Source organism: Desmodus rotundus, chromosome 4 (genome assembly GCF_022682495.2).
Source record: "Desmodus rotundus isolate HL8 chromosome 4, HLdesRot8A.1, whole genome shotgun sequence".
NCBI lineage: Eukaryota > Metazoa > Chordata > Mammalia > Chiroptera > Phyllostomidae > Desmodus > Desmodus rotundus.
The window spans coordinates 122,119,247-122,139,986 of record NC_071390.1 but is presented as its reverse complement, the minus strand read 5'-3'; the positions used below and the strand labels follow the sequence as shown (position 1 = coordinate 122,139,986).

General features: G+C 35.1%; 1 pseudogene; it reads right to left on the bottom strand.

The window, feature by feature from the left end:
- Positions 1–3,882: 3,882 nt before the first annotated feature.
- LOC112320829 (interferon-induced transmembrane protein 3 pseudogene) lies at positions 3,883–4,317 on the bottom strand (annotated as a pseudogene).
- Between the last annotated feature and the right edge of the window lie 16,423 nt (positions 4,318–20,740).

Below are 20,740 nucleotides of genomic sequence, written 5' to 3'. Positions count from 1 at the left end.
TTCCTCAAAAGAACCCTCCCTGATAGCCTTCCGTAAGGACCACTGCAAGCTGCTACATTTACCACGCAAGCAGGAGCATGACTGCTCTGCTCCTATTTTTGTTGCCATGTGCCAGAGTGTTCCAGATACCCACATACGCTCTGAATTATCTGATGGGACATTCATAACTAAATGAAGTTCTTGACATACGCAGTTTCTGTTCTACAGAAGCACTCATGTTGAGTCTTATTCTAACCCCTCCACCACACGTACCTCCCTAACATTTCCCCAGTACCTGCCAATGTAACGTCACCCATCCCGCTAGTCAAGTCACAGCTCTGAGCCACACTCGGCCTCTCATGTTTTCTCACCCTTTCCCCAAGTCCTGTCTTTTTAACAAATAGTATCAATTTTACTTACAAAACTTGTCTCAAATATACCTACTAATCCAAAACATCATCATCTCTCATGATTTCAACAGTCTCCTAAATGGTCTCTCAACTTAACTACCTATAATTTATTCTCCCTATAAAGCTGTGGTGGTTTTGTTTTATTCTTTCTCAAAGTAATGTTTGAATAGGCCATTTCATTTAGATAGGTTAAAATGCAAATTTTCAAAGTTGAATTCAGTAAAAATTCTCCCAACACTCACCTGTCTCCTAGTCAGCTTGAGGAAACCAACAAAAGCAATGAATTAGCAGTTTTCTTTATATCTGAGACATATTGAACATGTATAAACAAAAAATGTATATGCTTCCATAACATAAATAATCAGCATCATGTTTGGTTTTAATTTAATATTACATTATAAAAGAAAATTTCATATCAGAGTTTAATAAAACCCTTAATGTATTGTCACCAGAATATTCTATTAAATGGATGTAGCATATATGTTAATTGGGTTCCTGATTAATGAAAATTAAGAATCCTCTAATCTATGATATTACAAATCATGCTGCAATCTTGTATGTGTGTATATTACCATAGGGAGATTGTATTTATAGAAGAGACTCCTGGAAGTTAAAATGTAGGATTAGAGGGTATATGTATTTATAATTTTAATAGATGTTGCCAAATCCAGAAAGCTGTGGCGATTTTCACTGGCAATGTCTGAAAAGGTGTGTCTCTGACACTCTAAGTACAGAAGAAGAGTGTAAATGCTGCTAAGTAAAGGGTGTGTTATTAATAGACATTCTTAGGCTGCCTCCTATGTTCATTGAATGTTATGTGATTCTTAACCATGCCAACAGCTGCTGAATCAACCAGGGATAATACCTTGCACAAGGAACAGGGAATGGAGACATTGCCCTGTAAATTATGATGTATCTTGGTTCAAAAATATAACCTAAGAAATCTAGTCATATCTCTCTAGTCTGAACTAAGAAGTCCCGAGAATATGAAGCAGGAAGTGTTGAAAGCAGTATTTAAGAGTTTTGGGCATGGAATGAGACATACCGTGGGAAAAATAAAAAAACAAAATTATAATGGGAGAGAATGTGAGAAGCAGAAGGAGTTCACAGAAAATTAAAACTGAGCACATTCACAGAAAGACATTAAAAGTGTCTGATATAAAGCAGGCCATGCATGATGGATTGCAGAACAGACTTAGAGAATGAGAGCTTTGAAATTCTAGATCTACTGTATATGTATTCTCAAAAAAGTATCTTGTTTTAAAATCAAACTAAGTACAGTCATCCCTTGAACAATGTGGGGGTTAGAGGTGCCAAGCACCTGAGCTCAGTGGAAAATCCGTGTAAACAGATTCCCAACCTCTGTTTGAAAATACTGTAATTTATAATGTATTTAGTCACCGACTTATTTCACTGACAAAACACAAAGTCAAGAATGTAGGGGCTTGCCAAGATCACACAGCTCTTCAGTGGTATTTGTAGAGTCAAGGATATACCAAGGTGAATAGAATTTTCGTTATTTAACAAGTTGCCATGTTGTGACTATTTATTTTTTCCCTTTTTCCTTCTTTGATTTTGTTATAAAGTAGTTTGATGTTTTAATGCTGGCATCTAACACCGTGAACTCTACTTCTTTTGTGGTGCAGTTCCGTCCAGCATCCTATTGGCAGTCGTTCACTGGATCTGTCATTTGGAGTTCCATTATTTTTAATTAGGGGTTTAATTTGTTAGTTCCTGTCCTTTGTTGCTTTCAATTATCTATAGGAAGAAAAGCAGAAAATGCTGCCTTCATCACAAGTTTTAAACCAGAAGTGGACTTCCCTTTTTGAAAAAAAATACAGAGCATGCCATTGCTCAGCTTCAAAGACTCTAAGAGCTTACCCAACCCCATAGAATAAAGCACAAACTTCTAAACATTGCCACTCATTTAGAATTAGCACGCTCGTGAGGACATCTTCAACTTAATCTTATAAACTAGGGTATAGCAGCATTGAACTTTGTGTTCAAGGAACACCTGTCTTTCCCTCCTGAGTCCTAAGGCTTTGTTTTTCCTGTTCCTACAGCACAGGAACTAAAGCAGTCCCTACTGCTTTAACACGCAGAACGTTCAAATGCCGCTTCCTAGGAGAAGTTTCCTGATAACGACCTCTGGCACCGAACGCCGACTTGTAAAACATTACGCCCACTCATTATTTCCTACTACTTTTCAGTCTAGTATGTTTTCTTGTTTCTAGATTTTCTAGTTATGCAGGATTAGAAGGTAATCTCCATAGGTTTGAGTCTTTTCTGCTTATTCACCACCGCATTCCTCCTACCAAGAGTGCAATGCACTCGATAAACATATTTTACGTGAGTAAATTGAAGAGCATAATACCTTAAACAATTTTTAGCTGAAAATGAAAAATTATAAATTGGCATATTAACTTCATGATAAACTTTTATATTGGAAAGAATTCAAGGAAGATTCTATACCCCATCATCATTTTTTGAAGAACCCATATTCAGACACAGATAAAACCTTGTAGTGAAAGAAATGAGAAGAATGTTACTTATGTTACATATATATAATTTTATCTTATGGATTTTTGACATTAATTAATATTAACTATATTTTTGAAAAGGAGGTAAGGAATCTAGTAAGTGCAATATGTCAGCAGCAGAACAATGAGGATAGGATGCAAAAAGTGGAGGAAATATTTCTATGATGGGATCGTAGGATGTAGTTGTTGTTACCGGTTGAGTTGTGCCCTTCCAACATACGTTGAAATCCTAACATCAGTAACTCAGAATCTGACTTTATTTGAAAATAGCTCATTTGCAGATGTAGTCGTGTTAAGATGAAGACATTCAATTGACCCTAATTCAATATGACTGGTACCCTTCTAAGAAGAAGAAATTTGGACACAGACTCAGACATTTAGAGAGGGAGGATTATGTAAAGAGACTTCAGGATGTCATATGAAAATTGAAGTTATGCTGCCACAAACCAAAGCATATCTGAGGCTACCAGAAACTAGGAAGAGCCAAAGAAAGATCTCCCTACAGGTTTCTGAGAAAAGCACTACCAAAACACTGATTTTGGAGTTTTAGACAGAATGTAATGCAATACATTTCTAAACCACCTAGTTTGTGGCAATCCGTTATGGTCGCCCAAGGAAACAAATACAAGTGCTAAGAAAAATTGCGTTAAAATTAATTTACATATTTCCAAATGGTCATCACAAAATCTTAGCAAATATCAACTATTTGGGACTTTCTTTTTTTTTTTTTTTTTTTCAGGTGCGTGTCCTTTACTGCGTTCAGTTGTGGACGCACGAGCGTTTGAACAGCTGTAGGAAGGGTGACGGCCTCAGAAGCCTCCTAACTCTTCATGACATCAAAATTTCTTCCGTATTATCAGCGAGACAGTCAAATGACAGAAATAGCAATGGCAGAGATGATGCCAGCAAATATGACAAGAAGGCCCCAGGCCAGTGGTTGGGGATGACAAGGTTCACCAGCCCGGGGCGGCCCGCGTTATTTCATGATAGACCACTGGAAACACCACCAACACCAGAAGAATAAGGAATCCTATGGTCCCAAGAAGGTCCAGGACCAGGGCCCAGATGTTCAGGCACTTGGCAGTGGACGCGTAGCTCTGGGCTCCAATCACGTCGCCCACCATCTTCTGGTCCCTAGACTTCACAGAGTAGGTGAACGCCACGAAGCACATGCAGCAGACGTTGAAGAAGAGCGTGTTGAACAGGGACCAGACATTGTGGTCGGGCACAGTGGTCTCAGGCTGGATGTTGACCACAGTGGTTGTCACGGGTGCTGAGACCTGGGGAGCCCCCAGCAGGGCCACCTCATGCTCCTCCTTGAGCATCCCGTAGGATGGGGGCACTCCAGCGTGAGGGCCAGTGAAGAAGCGCTGGGACTTGAGGTTCATGGTCCCTAAACAGAGAGGATGTCCTCAGGACCCCGGGACAAGGTGAGCTGAGCTCAGTGGGTGCTTGGGACTTTCAAAAAAATCATCAGCAATCAGAAACAAAATTTCTTGCTAAAAAAAAAAGGAGATACTCTACAACAGGGTTGTCTTCATAAATATATAGTGAAACATATTTTTCAGAATTTTTCTCATTCCATAACATAACACACCTATATAATTCTCACTGCCAAATCCATATAATATTTAGCATTACCAACATGCTTAAGAAATGCAGAGTTTTCATATTTTACATTTCTTTTTTAAAATATATTTATTGATTATGCTACTACAGTTGTCCCATTTCCCCCCTTCATTCCACTCCATCCTGCCTACCCCTCCCTCCCACGTTCCCCCCTATAGTTCATGTTCATGGGTCATACTTTTAAGTTCTTTGGCTTCTACATTTCCTATACTATTCTTACCCTCCCCCTGTCTATTTTCTACCTACCATTTATGCTACTTATTCTCTGTACCTTTTCCCCCCTCTCCCCCTCCCACTCTCCTATTGATAACCCTCCATGTGATCTCCATTTCTGTGGTTCTGTTCCTGTTCAAGTTGTTTGCTTAGTTTGCTTTTGTTTTTGTTTAGGTGTGGTTGTTAATAACTGAGTTTGCTGTCATTTTTACTGTTCATATTTTTTATCTTCTTTTTCTTAGAGAAATCCCTCTAACATTTCATATAGTGAGGGCTTGGTGATGATGAACTCCTTTAACTTGACCTTATCTGAGAAGCACTTTATCTGCCCTTCCATTCTAAATGATAGCTTTGCTGGATAGAGCAATCTTGGATGTAGGTCCTTGACTTTCATGACTTTGAATGCTTCTTGCCAGCCCCTTCTTGCCTGTAAGGTCTCTTTGGAGAAATCAGCTGACAGTCTTATGGGAAGACCTTTGTAGGTAGCTGTGTCCTTTTCTCTTGCTGCTTCTAAGATTCTCTCCTTCTGTGTAATCTTAGCTAATGGAATTATGATGTGCCTTGGTGTGTTCCTCCTTGGTCCAGCTTCTTTGGGACTCTCTGAGCTTCCTGGACTTCCTGGAAGTCTATTTCCTTTGCCAGATTAGGGAAGTTCTCCTTCATTATTTGTTCAAATAAGTTTTCAATTTTTTGTTCTTCCTCTTCTCCTTCTGGCACCCCTATAATTCGGATGTTGGAAGGTTTCAAGATGTCCTGGAGGTTCCTAAGCCTCTCCTCATTTTTCTGAATTCTTGTTGCTTCATTCTTTTATGGTTGGATGTTTGTTTCTTCCTTCTGGTCCACACCGTTGATTTGAGTCCCAGTTTCCTTCACATCACTATTGGTTCCCTGTACATTTTCCTTTGTTTCTCTTAGCAGAGCCTTCATTTTTTCATCTAATTTGCGACCAAATTCAACCAATTCTGTGAGCATCCTGATTACCAGTGTTTTGAACTGTGCATCTGATAGGTTGGCTATTTGTTGGCTGCTTAGTTGAATTATTTCTGGAGCCTTGATCTGTTCTTTCATTTGGGCCATTTTTTTGTTTGTTTGTTTTGTCTCGGGGCACGTATTATGTAAAGGGGAGGAGCCTTAGGTGTTCCCCAGGGCAGGGCGGGATAATGCTGGTAGCTGCATGTGGGGGTGGGGCCAAGAGGGAGCAATGGCGCTTGCTTCACTCTGCTGGATTTCAATCACTCCCTCTGCTACCCACAATCAAATTGGGCCCCTCTGGTGCTGGTTCCCAAGTGGGTGGGCTTGTGCACGCTCTAGGCCCCTGTGGGTCCCTCCAACGACCTCTCCTGTGAGGCTGGGAGTCTCTCCTGCTGCCGCCCCAACCCCCGCGGGTGTTTTCAATCAGAGGTTTGAGGCTTTATTTCCCTGCGCTGGAGCCCTGGGTTTTGTGGTCTGCTTCGCTCCCCCGCCATTCCTCCTGCTTTATCTGTGCACAAACGTGGGGCGGCAGGGTCTTCTAGCGGTTGCATTGCCTCCTCCCTTTGTTTCACAATCCGGCTGCTGTTGCCGCGAGTCCTCCGCTCCGACTGCCCATCTGCGCCCTTCCTACGGGTCTGGGTGAATATTTCTTCTTTATCTCCTTGGTTGTTGGACTTCCGTGCAGTTCGATTTTCTGTCAGTTCTGGTTGTTTTTTGTTTTTAAATTGTTGTTGACCTTTTGGTTGTGCCAGGAGGTGCAGTGTGTCTACCTACGCCTCCATCTTGGTTTTTCCCTCATATTTTACATTTCTTTTGCTGTCATCAGAATTGCTACATTTCTACATTTCTTAATTAACAAATTCTATGCACTCATACCTTTAAATTTCATGAAATACAGCTCAATATTCATATTTGTCACTTTATGCCCAGAAATAGTATGTTTAGTATTTGGACAAAGAAGCGATTTGTTTGGTATAAATTATTAGGATTTAGTAAGGACATTACAAAGAATAGAGTTTTGATATTGAGAATAACAATAAGATACCAACAAAAGAAAGAACATTACAAGAATAAAATGAGTGCTCTCATATAATTTGATAGTCAATAGAAATAAGTAACGTTAATTTAAACTGCTTGCCAATCTGGTTGCTAAAAACAGAATATTTTATGTCAAACTAATTTGAAAAATAAACATTTTAAAATAGTAAATTGAGACTAAATAAAGTGGAGATTTTCTGATGAATGTGAATATCTCTCATAACCTCACTTCTCATCGAAACCCTCAAAGTAAATCAGTAGTTTTAGAATATATTCAAAAATAATAATGTTGAGTTATTTTATAATAATAAAATTCTTTTTGCAAGTTAACTTAATACATTATTGGTGCATAAGGCTAAAACTACACATAATTAGTTTAAAAGCAAACCAAATTTTTCTTAAATATTTACAGACTAGCTTTTTATCAAACAATATATTTTGTTTTCAACTTAAAAAGTTTCTTTGAAATGTTCATTATAATGATTTAACCTAACCGTTCAGATATGCCCAGAACAATGTGAATAAATTTATGTTCCAAGAAAACACATAATTTACATACTTAATATTGGGTGGCAATTGAGAATCAAATGCCAATGCATTTCAACTCCAAACACAATTAATTTGAACTTTGTTATTTTTTTGCAATGTATCTTCCTTTCTTTTCCATCCTTCATTCTAATTTTTGTTATCATCCTATAGTATATATACCTGGCACAAACTTCAAAATCTATGAATGAAATTACAGTAACAATTTTGGTTTTTATAGAACAAACATGAATATCGACCACAGATTAACTGAATTACATGACACATAGCTGTTCTGCATTTACTAAATATATTGGGATATTGCTATGAAAGAAATAAGTGAACAGAAGCTTATTGAAAAAGTGTTTTGCAATTCAGATTGAATACAGTAGTGATTTAAAAAAGCCTAGTCAAGTTTACTGATAATAATACCACCACAAAGTAATTGATGTCACTACAATAATTCCCTGCCATTTATCAAGTGCATCTGCCAACCTAACTGTCCAGCCTTCTATCCGTATACATACACACCTGTACAGAACATTGATCATAATCTTGGAAGAGTATAAAGCTAGCATAGTTATTTTTTCTTTTGCTTGACGTTGAATTTCTCAATCAAAAGTCAATTATTTATGTTCTCTTTGGGGGCAGAACAGCATAACCTCACTATTAAAATTCAAATATATAGATTGGCAAATTGAGTTTAAAATTAACTATGTACCTATTTTAATATGGCAGATCATTCTATTCATCATTGGAATAATTATTTCCTATTTCTTACTAAAATATTTTCAAAATTTCATAAATGAAACAATTTGACTTCAAAGAATTGTTTTTTTTTGTTTGTTTTAGAGAGAGAGATGAAGATAGAGAAAAATACCAATATGTTACCCCACCTATTTATTAATCCATTGGTTGCTTCTTGTATGTCTTTGACCAGGGATTTGAACCCACAACCTTGGCATATTGGAACAATGCTCAGTCAACTGAGCTACCCAGGCAGGGCTTTAAAGAGATTTTTATTTAACATTTCTGTGAATACTTTTGCATTTTTCTTATTACTTGGTTATTTTTCCTCTCAGATATTTACATGTTCTTAAGATCTGATACAGTTTCACTGCATCCAGGCCCTAGCAGTAAATATTTATTCAAGAATTAGAAATAATGATGATACATATTAATACGTATATAACATTTTGATACATATGAAAATGTTAATATTAGTAAGTGATTATTAGTCATCAAATATGAGTTTATCAATTAGTGCTATGTAGGAAAGGCAGTTTGGGAAACTAATTATAAAAAACTGGAATTTAAATAAAGAACAAGGGAGAAAGTCTGAAAACAAATACCAAAAAGAAACAAAATACACTAGTATGTATCTGTATCTCTTAATTTTTGAAATATTTATTCATATTTTATTAATATATTAATGTGTCACTTTCTAAATCAGCTATATACATTTACAATAACAAACTGGTACTACTATACTTCATACTTTGTAAGAAAATCTACTTTTTATATTTGCGTGTGAACTGATGTAGTAAAATCAAGTGCAATATTGAATTCCTTAAAAATATCAGTGTTAAGTGGTATAACTGTATTTACAAAGACTATATTTACCAGTTGATAAATTCTGATAAAGCAAAATGGAATAATGAATATCTACAAAGTAATGAAGTCATTGTGCAAGGTAAAGCATTCTGCTTCATTAATGGGAAAATATGGCTATTATTTTTGTTACATTAAAACAACTAAATCAAAGATTTATCTAAAGTAATGATAAGCCTTTTGAGAAGACCTTACATAACACTGTTTAAAAACTTTGAAATCCATTATTTTCTTAACAAACTTTTTCTAAGTATTTTAATAAAACATAAAAACAATATTCGCAATTAGAATTGAAGCCTGCAATTTGCTAGAGCTAATATTGTGTAACCAATAGTTTATAAATCTAAAGTTCTTTGTAGTTATTTAGAAAGTTATTGTCTTTCCTCTTGTTTTTGGAATGTCTTATTATTGCAATTTTAATTCCGTATTGTGAGTGAAGCATCAAATATGTAAATAATTATTGCCAAATGAAATCACCAAAGCCTCTTTTATTATTGTAAGTATATAGACAGTTGTTAAAGTAACAGCCTTTGAAATATGTCAGTTTTTAGCAATCACATCATGAATTGTTGAGAGTAATTTTAGAAAATGACATAAGGAACATTTTTAAACCTTTTAAACTGATGATGAGAAGCAATGTTGTGATTCAAAATTCCTTGGTTCTGCTATGTAATGTTGGCATGATTTTGGAAAAATTCCATTCATATTCTAGCTTTTAGTTTCCTTAAATTTAAAATGTGAATACAGAATTTGTGCTAGGCATGCTAAAACAAATAATCCAGTTGCAAAGATAAAGCCATAAGCATGGTACCTGGTACATTCTAAATATGTCAATAGTATAACTTACAAATATTTTTTTAAAAGAGAAAAAAGGTCACCAATTTACCTTGAATTGAAGAAATTTAGTTATTTTTGAGCACATGATATATTAGTGGAACTTAATTGATATAAGAATGCATACTTTAATTAGATAAGACACATGAAAGAAAAGTATCAATGATGTATAAAAAGATAGTATGTGATACTTGAGCAGCAATAGAAAAAGATAGTATGTGATATCTAAATAAGGTTTTATATATAAAATATGCATAATCTACAATTATACAATCTATCCATTTAATTTAACACAGTACTGATTTGAGAGGAAAAATATGTATTTTAATTTAGTATAGGTAGAAAATAAGTTGAATAATATTCAACAAGTATTGATGAAAACATATCAACTAGAATAAAAAGAAAACTTTTTAACTCAAAAGGAATATTTATCAAAATTTTACAAATATCAAACCTTATACAACTTAGTGGAACATTTGAGCCTTTACTTTAGAATTAGAAACAGGACGACTATACTTGCTATCCCCAACTTGATGCCAAGAGCGACCTCCAGTACTATTTAGATAAATTTTTTAAAAGAACATAATGAAAGAAAATATTAAAATTGAATAGGCAGTAAAGATAAAATATTCATAGTCCAAAATGTATGAGTGTTGACATAGAAAATACAAAAAGAAATATCCCCAGATAATGATTAGATTAATGGGAGTCACACTATTTGGATCACTATTAACACAAAGACGTATTTCTTTATAACAGAGAGGAGTCTAGAAACAAAATTTAAATTAAAGAAGAATTAATAATAGCAACCAAATTCCAAAGTACATAACATGGTTGTAACAAAATAATTGCAATACCCACATATAGATAATTATAAAATATTTTTGAAATATTTAAATAAGATATAAATAGATAATCTTCCATCAATTATTAATTAATTTTGGAGTTAATTAATTCACTCAATTATTAAAATGTCATCTCTATCAGTTTCTTCATCAAAAGAATTTAAATTGTGAATCAAATGATATAGTGGGTGCTCTCTTGACTTTCAATTGTTTAAAACCATTTAAACTTTAAAAGGGTATAAGGACACTAAGTGGTAATAGAAAAAATACAATAAAGATTTTTTTTAAAGTTACAGAAAGAAAAAGCTAATGAATTCAACTCAGTTGCTTATAGGGCTGAATTTTTTTTTAAAAAAAGAGGCAGATAAGTACTGCTAACAGAGCTCTTTGTAATGTTTCGAATTAAATAAAACCTTAAAAATTAAATTTAAAAAGGTACACATTATGCCCTGGCTGGTGTGGCTCAGTGGATTGAGTGCTGGTCTGCAAAACAAAAGGTCACAGGTTCAATTCCCAGTCAGGGCACATGCCTGGGATGTGGGCCAGTTCCCCAGGTGGGGTTGTGCGAGAGGCAACCACACATTGATGTTTCTCTCTCTCTGTTTCTCTCTCTTTCCCCCTCTCTAAAGATAAGTAAACTTTAAAAAAATATGAATAAAAAAGTGCATGTTATCATTTAAAAACATTTTTCATGTGCTTTCACAATTTCATGTTCATTATTACACTGAGCTATAAAACAAAAAACATAAAATCATTGGTTACTTTAAATTAAACTTACAAATAAATAATCATTAAAATAATAAATAAGGCATATCATAGTTAATATTTAAGACTGTATCTTCAACAAATAAGAGTAGTTGCAGTAATATAGCACACAGAATGAAATTTAAAGTTTTTGTTTACATTGAACCATTGGTAGAACTCTATTTATTTATTTATTTTTGAAATTATGATTTTTATTACCCTTAATTGTTACCTTAGAGAATTTACTTTGAGTATATTACTTAATTTCCTTCTCACAATTTTATGAAGCCAACCTACTAATATTACATTAATTTTTAACATAAATGTTATGTTAATATTATACTGTATTATATTTTTTAAATTTTTTTATTGTTATTCACTTACACTTGTCCCTATTTCCCCCCCACTATTCTCCCCTACATTGCCCACCCCCCACCTTCCATGTCCAATCCTCCCCCCAACCCGTTATCTTCGTCCTTGGGTCCTTTGTACAGGTTCTTTGATTTGACCCTGCTCCTTTTTCCCTGTTATCCTCCTTCCCCTTCCCCTCTGCTCTGGTCACTGTCAGTTTGTTCTTTATTTCCATGTCTCTTTCTATTTTGCGTGTTTATTTGTTTTGTTGATTAGGTTCACTTATATGCGAGATCACATGGTATTTGTCTTTCACCACTTGGCTTATTTCACCTAGCATAATGTTCTCCAGTTCCATCCATGCTGTTGTGAAAGGTAGGAACTCCTTCTTTCTTCTGCATAGTACTCTATCGTGTAAATGTACCACAGATTTTGATCCACTTATTTACTGATGGGCACTTAGGTTGCTTCTAGCACTTGGCTATTTTAAATTGTGCCACTATGAACATTGAGGTGTATAGGTTCTTTTGAATTGATATTTCAGGATTCTTAGGGTATAATCCCAGCAGTGGAATTGCTAGGTCAAAAGGAAGTTCCATTTTTAGTTTTCTGCAGAAATTCCATACTGTTTTCAACAGTGTCTGCACCAGTCTACATTCCCACCAACAGTATACTGGGGTTCTCTTTCCTGCACAACCTCGTCAGCACTTGCTGTTTGTTGATTTAAATTTAAGGAAACGGTGGTCCCCAAAGAAGGAATGATGAGGCCAGGATTGCATAGCTAGTAAAAAAATAATAATTTACTCTTACTTTCCATTAATATATCAAGTCTGGACTCTAAAACTATAAAAAGATTTGTCATAATCAATCATAGTTAACATCTTTCATTTTTTAAAAGATTTTATTTATTTATATTTAGACAGAGAGGAAGGGAAGGAGAAAGAGAGGGAGAGAAGCTTTAATGTGTGATTGCCTTTCCCACACCCCTTACTAGGGACCTGGTCTGCAACCCAGGCATGTGCCCTGACTGGGAATTGAACTGGTGACCCTTTGGTTCTCAGGCTGGCAGTCAATCCAGTGAGCCACACCAACCAGGACCATAGTAAACATCTTACAATGAAAGGAGTTGTGTCTTTGTCTGAAACTCACAGTTTATTCTCTTTTAGTTCATATGGAAGCATTCCAAAGGACCTTTACCGAATCAATTTAATCCATGTTTTCACTTTTCATGCATATTTTCTTGTCATGCCTGTGTTTCTAGACTTTCACTGCATCATAAGCTCCTTTAAGACAGTGATTAGGTGATATTCATCTGTCTTTCTTCACTGTGTTCCTGTCAAAAATATGTACTTATTAAATATTTATTAAACCAAATATTTGCAATTTACATGGAAGAAAAATGCTTAGTGGATTAGTGATGTCTCTTTTCTTCTCTGCTCCCTTTCCTTTCGACCCAGCTTCATTGACATATAATCAGCATAAAATATTGTTTAAAGTTTACGAGGTAATGATTTGAAGACTTACATATTACACAATGATTAACACAATGGGGTTAGTTAACACCTTCATAACCTCACAAAATTACCTTTAACATTTAAGATTTACTCTCTTAGAAACTTTTAAGTACTTAATACTTTATTGTTAACTACAGTAACCATATTGTACCTCAGATCCCCAGAACTTATTCATCTTATACCTGCAAGTTTATATCATTTCACCAATGTCTCCAACTGTGAGTTGTTGCTTTGTGTTACCATGGGGCTTACATGAAATATCTCATAGATATAACAGTCTATTTTACACTGATGACAACTCAACTTTGATTGCATGCAAACACTCTATCCCTCTACTCCCACAACCCTTAGGGTTTTGATGCCAAAATGTACCTCTCTTTATACTTTCTTCATCAACGTGTTATCATAGCTGAAGGGATTTTAATGTTTTTGTCCTTTAACCATTTGAATAGAGTTATGTAATTAATACACTGCTATATTACATTATTAATGCAGTAGTATATGAGTATTTTGAATTTGACTCTCTACTTAACTCTGCAGCGTGTTGCAGTTTTTCAAGTTACTAATTAGTGTCCTTTTGATTTCAGCTCGAAAAACTCTTTTCAGCATTTTGTGTAAGTCAAGTCTAATGGTGCTGAAGTGCCTCAGTTTTGGTTTGTCTGGGGATGTCTGTACTGGCCTTCATTTCTGAAGAAAAATGTTGCCAGATAAAATGTTCTTGGTTGGCTTTTGTTTTTGTGTTTTTGTTGTTTTTGTTTTTGTTTTTTTTTCCTTTGTGCATCCCACTCTCTTCTGGCTTGAATGGTTCCTGTTGAGAAATCTACTGATAACCTCACAGGGGAAGGAGAAGTTTCCCTTTAAGTAACTAATTTCTCTTGCGGCTTTTAAGATTATCTCTTTGTTTTTGATTTTTGAAAGTTTTATTACAAGGTAACTTGGAGAAGACTTTTTTAAATAGAATTTATTTGAAGACCTTGAATGTCCAAATCTCTCCCAAGATTTGGGAAGTTCTCAGCTATTAATTCTTTAAATAAGCTTTCTGTCACTTTTTCTTTTGTTCTTCTTCTGTTGCTCCAAAACTTTGTATGTAGATTGTTTCTCTTGATGGCTTGCCATTGTTCACATTGGCTTCTTCATGACTTTTCATTGTTTTGTTTGTTTGTTGTCATTTTATTGAATAACTTCAAAGGTCTCTTTACTTCACAGAATCTTCTGTTTGATCCATCTGATGCTACGTTCTCCATTGCAATTTTCACTCACTGTATTCTTCATCTTCAAAATTTATTCTTGGTTCTTTTTTATAATTCTGTCTCTGTTAGACTTCCCATTGTGTTAAAATATTGTTTTCCTGATTCTGTTGAATTGTCTTTCTGTGTTTTCTCATAACTGACATGCATATCTCAGTTGTTCGGGGTTATTTATCAGAAATGATTTTGATCCTTTGGCAGTGACATGTTTCTTTCAACTTTCTTGTTCCTTGAAGTCTTACATTGCTGTCTTTACCACTGACATTATAGTCACCTCCTCATGTCTTACTGACTGACTTAGGGACAGAATTACCTTTATCATCTGTACTCAGAGTTCTCAGCTTTCACAGACTTTCTATGGATAAGTGTGTTTCACTCCTCTTGCTCTCTCTGTGGCAAAATTCTTAAGATTGTGTACCTTCTTGATCCTGCCACACAGTGCAAGTGCTAACAGTCTCCCTTTTGCTTTCTCAAGGAGAGTGCTAAATGTTCAAATAGGTCATCTTTTCTTGATCTGGTGATTTGTCTGCCTTTCTTTGTCTGCTCATTAAGCCACATGCCAAAGCCTCCTAGACATTGGGAGTGGGCACTAGCTATGGTCTTAATGAGTATAGAAAAGCAAATACAAACATATCAAATACCTAAGTAGCTTCCCAGAAAACCAACCATACTTATCTGTATTTACTGCATTAACATGTAGAAAAAATAAAGCATTTCAGATAAATTGTGTAGTGTTACTTTTTCTGTCCCATTAATGTCTGTTATTTGACTTAAAGTATTTTAAATGTTTTATTTCCTCCTTCTTACCCAGGAGAAGCCATTAATCTTCTAAATTTTGTTTTGCAATGAATTTCTAAAGTCTATATAACAAAATAAACAATTTTATATGACAAGGATGCAAAATGACAATATCTGTTTTTCCAATTTTAATCAAGAGCTTAGGAAGACAATAAGCAATATTTTAAGTAAATTAAAATGGAATTTGCTTTTTACCATGTCTCATAACTGCCAAACAATGAAATGATGCAGTTTTCAAAGTTATTATGTCCCAATTGATCTTCCAGGCAACAGACTTATTATCTAATTATGAAGAAATGCACATTTATCAAAAGTTAGAACCATCTGTCTCAATTCTGTTTAATTTCATTACATATTCATCATTTAGACAGTCAGCTTATGACATAAGCCTCTACCGACAAGTAATTCTATACTGATTACCACTTAAGAATTTGTGCAAGCAGACATCAGTCAACTCCTATTAGCCTAATTTAACAATAAAATTCTACTAATAATAAGCCGCTGACTAGCCAGTCATCACTGATGTACGCAAGGAGAATCTCTGGCATTCCTCTGAAGAAACCTCCAATTGTAGATTTCTTTTTTTCAGTAAGTCATATAAACTTAGAATTCATAAATTCTTCTTGAACTGAGAAGCAAATACATTTGTACTATTCAATTTTTTCTATTTAAATTATACTATTATACTATTCAAATATTTTATTTTTAGATGAAGGGATACCAGAAGAGAACAATTACAATTTAAGGCAAGTTTGGTTAAATATATTTGTAATGGTTATGTAATTTTATAATTCTGGGGAATATATCTATAATCCTGGTTAGTGAGTTCAGGTCAGAACACCAGATTAGATATTAATTACAATCTCTTTTTCTTATTATTTAGAGAGATGAGTGAGAGTATGGGGAATTATTTGCTTATAATACTTTGCTTATTTTTGTATACTTAAAATAAATATTAAACACTATCCAAAATTTTATTAGAGGACTACTTAATCTCATTAGAAAAATATCTTGTATCATCTCATTAGTAAGAATACTGCAAATCACTGCACTGGCTGGTGTGGCTCAGTGGATTGAGTGCCAGCCTGTGATCCAAAGGGTCGCTGGTTCAATTCCCAACCAGGGCACTTGCATGGGTTGTTGGCCAGGTCCCTGCTGGGGGGCATGCGAGAGGTCACCACACACCAGTGCTTCTCTCCCTCTTTTTCTCCCTTCCTTTCCCTCTGTCTAAAATTAAATAAAATCTTTAGAAAACGATTATAGCAAGTTACTGAAAATAAAACTGTATGTGTCTTATAGAGGCACATCTCTGTGCCTGTCATTATGATCACAAGTAACACAAATAGGCTCAAAAATTGTCTAAAACATTTATTCCCTCCAATTAAATTATACCCAATGATTTTATACACACAATATGTAAACATACATTAAAATACATAAAATATGCAAATGCATTAAAATATGTAAAACATACATAAAGAGTAAAATATATGATACAATTATTTTATCCTATTTTCTTCAGATTCCTGTTTTTATCATATTCCTATTTTATTTGTGTTTCTCAACAAAAATATGTTTTGTATACTAAATTGGATTCTGTTTTTCCCAATTTATATTTATCTGGAAGATTGACTGTTGAAATGATCGCAGTTCCTACCAAGAGATTTGCTGGGTAGACAGAAGCCAGAGCCAGTGAGAGTGGGAGAAATTTTGACCAGGCATACACAGAACTGAAAAGAGCTATAGACTTAACCCTTGCAAGCAGCAGCAAGCACTGTGTTAGTTGACAGCCAAAGGGTGTAATGCATTCAGAATTGATGTTAGCTAATTTCAGTGTTTGAGAAGGAACAATATGTTGGGTAGGATATCATTATGAGCAAAAATGGAATTTGCAAGAAGATATGTGTCAGAACTTTCTTTGAAATCCTTTTTTTTAGAATAGATTTCTAGCTATCAGCTGAATTTACTAGTAACCAGGGCAATTTCTCCAGTGAAAAGAGATAGATGAAAACAGTGTATTAGAACCGCAGACACTTAGACTGTGGCTTCAAACACATAGTGGTACTATAACGCTTACCTGGACAACCACGACAGAAAGTAAAAGGTACATAAAGATTGTCAATCATTTCACATGATATATATGTATTCAGTACAAACCCCAGAGCCATGGATATGAGCAGTCAAGTGATATAAGAGCAATAGTACCATCTTGTGTCATAAAAGCTCGATTCTTGGTGATCTTCAAAATTGGTAAAGAGGAAGATCTGGGCTATTGTTAAGTTAAAATCTTTGGAACAGAATGAGGGAATGTGTTATCTGAGACCAAAGGTGCTAAAAATTTAGTATGCATAAGAATTGCTTGGAAAGTTATAATCAATACATATTTCTACATCTTTCTCCAAAAAAATTTAAACATGCTGAAATCGGTGGTAAGTGGTGCATGCTTTGAGAGTTACAATTCTAGGCAGAAAAAAAGTCATCCTGATTCTTGAAAGGCATTATTTTCTCACAGAATTCTGACTCCTTAAATCAGGTTGTATGTACAATTGAAGAGGTGGCATTATCATTTAGGAAAGTACAGAGGCTTCTGAAGGTAGCAATGAGTATACTTCATCTCATGGTTTTTATTTATCTCTAACAGAACAGACATTAGAGGGAAAGTTTTTTACTTCATCTATATTTGTCCAAACCATCCTTAGTCATTGACCCAAAGGGACTAATTACCCTAACATACAGATATATTAGGCTATCCAAGAAATCAGAACAACTTTAGAAGAAAAGAAATACACAATTAAATTGAAGTTCTGGAGCACATGGGATTCTGGGATCCTGGACTGCTTCCATTCTCTCTCCCTAACAGCAGCACAAGTGGAAGCGGGAGCTGGGAAGTTCCCTGCAAATGGAGCTCCCCCTGCACTCCCATCTGGAGCCATCTGCAGTGCACACAGACACCTGGAGAGAGAACGCAAGCTGCTGCGAGGTGATGGTGACTCTGGCCCCAGAGGGACAGAGAGGATGAAGCTGGAGAGATGGAGACTCGTTCAAGTAACAACTTTGGGCTACAGATAAGAAATAATGGGGATCCTCTATACTTGAATTTGGATTTCAGTCTTTCTAGGGGTGACTGGTTTTCTGTGCTTTGAGGGAGAGGTCAATTCAATCAGTTCAAAAAGCATGCTCTTAGTTCCCTCACATTGGGAACCTTGTTAATAAAAGCCTATTTTCTTCCACACAAATCTCTGTGGTGTGTGTATGCATGGTGACAGGGGCCCAATCCCATGCTGCCCGGTTACATTTCCACTTTAGTACCAGTATTTACTTCTCATTTTAGATAAATTATAAACTAACAATTCATTTAAAGTAGTTTACTAGAATTCCATAGAATGCATTTATAACTTTTACTTATAAAAATAAGTATTACATAAAACAAATTCTAAGTTTAAATAGTAGGTAAAAGTGGAAAGGAAATGTAGGAAAAATAATGTTATATCCTTCAGGTGCTTTAATTTAATGTTCCAATTTTTTCTTAAATACAGAAAATTTATTTTATAGCACAAATATACGAGGTCTGTCTGGAAAAAAGTGTGCCCCTTGTTGGTATAACAAGAATGGTTTGTGTGCCATTGATATAACCCGGCAGCCAAAAAGAGTGGACTGGAATGTGCATGCAAGAACAACAATGACTTCACTGTACTAGTCAGTGGGGGCAGTAGATGCTGCTGAGTGAACATATGTACTGTGCGGCCATTGCATTGTAAATGACTGAGTGAGTAGAGCAATGGATCTGCATTAAATTTTGCATTAAGCTTGAACATTCCTGTGCAGAAACTATTTAAATGAGTCAGAAGGCCTGGCTATAGATAACTGGTTATTGGCAGGTTCATCAGGACAACTCACCCACTCATGCATCACATCTTGTGCGGTTTTTGGTGAGATATCAAATAACCCAGGTAACTTAGTTTCCTTACAGCCCAGATTTGGCACCCTGCAACTTCTGCTTTTCCCAAAACTAAAATCACCTTGGAAAGGGAAGAGATTTCAAATCATTGATGATATTCAGGAAGATATGACAAGGCCATTGAGAGTGAGCAGGAGAACTATGTGAGGTTCCAAGGTGCCTGCTTTGAAGGGGACTGAGACCTCATTGTCTTATGTACAGTGTTTATGGTTTCTTGTCTTTTCTTCAGAAAATGCCCTTTTTTTTTCCATATTGCATGGTTGGATACTTTCTGGAAAGACTTTGTATTTAAGTTATTAAGTTGTTCTCACTTCTATTGATTTTCCACAATTTCCTTATTTCCTTTTCACTGGATTTTTATTAATATTAGATAACTGATAAATTTTAGTCCACAGTTGTGATCTCTCTCTCTGTCTATATATATATATATATATATATACACACACACATACATATGCATATGTGTGTGTGTATATATATGCTCTACACATATATATACATATGTATGTACATATACACAGACACACACACATAGACACATGTGCAGTCAGAGAACAAAAGAGAGAGGAGGAGAGAGAGAGAGGAGAATTTTAAAATAGGTATCTAAAGGACTTTTGCAGATGGAAAAGGGGCCATATGCTAAACTGACAAGCTCAGGGGAGGACGGCATGGTGGGCTTCACAAACTCAGAGACCTAAAGTAACCACGAAGGATGATCTGAAATTAAAACCTTCAAACTAAAAACAGATAATGACAAGCATTCATGTCCTGGGCCAGTATCTTTCTTGACAAAGGTCATTCCTTAACTGAGCCTATCTATTGTCTTTTTGCATCTTTGAAAAGAAACTTTTGGAATGTCAGGGTAATTTACTTTTTCTAGATGCCTGAGGGCACAATTTCCCCCAAGAACAGGATATCATAGAGCTCCCCATTGTTATTGTTATTGAGTTCATTGTTTGCTGTTAAGTAATCTATACCTGCCTATGTAAAAGAATAGTGTGTTTATTCATTTTACTTTTTACCCAATCCAATAGGTTTCCCTGTTTTGCTTTCTCCCACCTCTCTGAAATCTGTGACCAGTGAATTTCATGTAAACCCTTAAGCTTCCTCCGTTAATTGTAATATATAAAATAAGGAGTAAAACTTCCATTCAGAGCATTTTCTAAATCTGTTGAGATTTTGCTTCCTGCAAATTATTATAACTTTTTCTCAAAAAGACTCATAAAAGTTCTTAAAGCTTTGGATGTTTCTCACATTAATACTTTAATAAATTTAAATAAGAATTCTAAAATGCAGAGAAATACATATTGCTGTTAAAGTGCATATTAAATACATATTGTGAGTATTAAATAGTATTCAGATATAGTATCTTTAGTAACTTCAAAACAAACAAAAAGTGATTTGAACAGATGCAATCTTAGTAGGAGTCCACTTTTTAAAAAACACCATGTTGAACTACCGCAGGCTTAAAACTCAAGAAAAAGAATAGAGAATGAGTTTTATGAAGTCCCAGAGGATGCCAAAAGCTGATT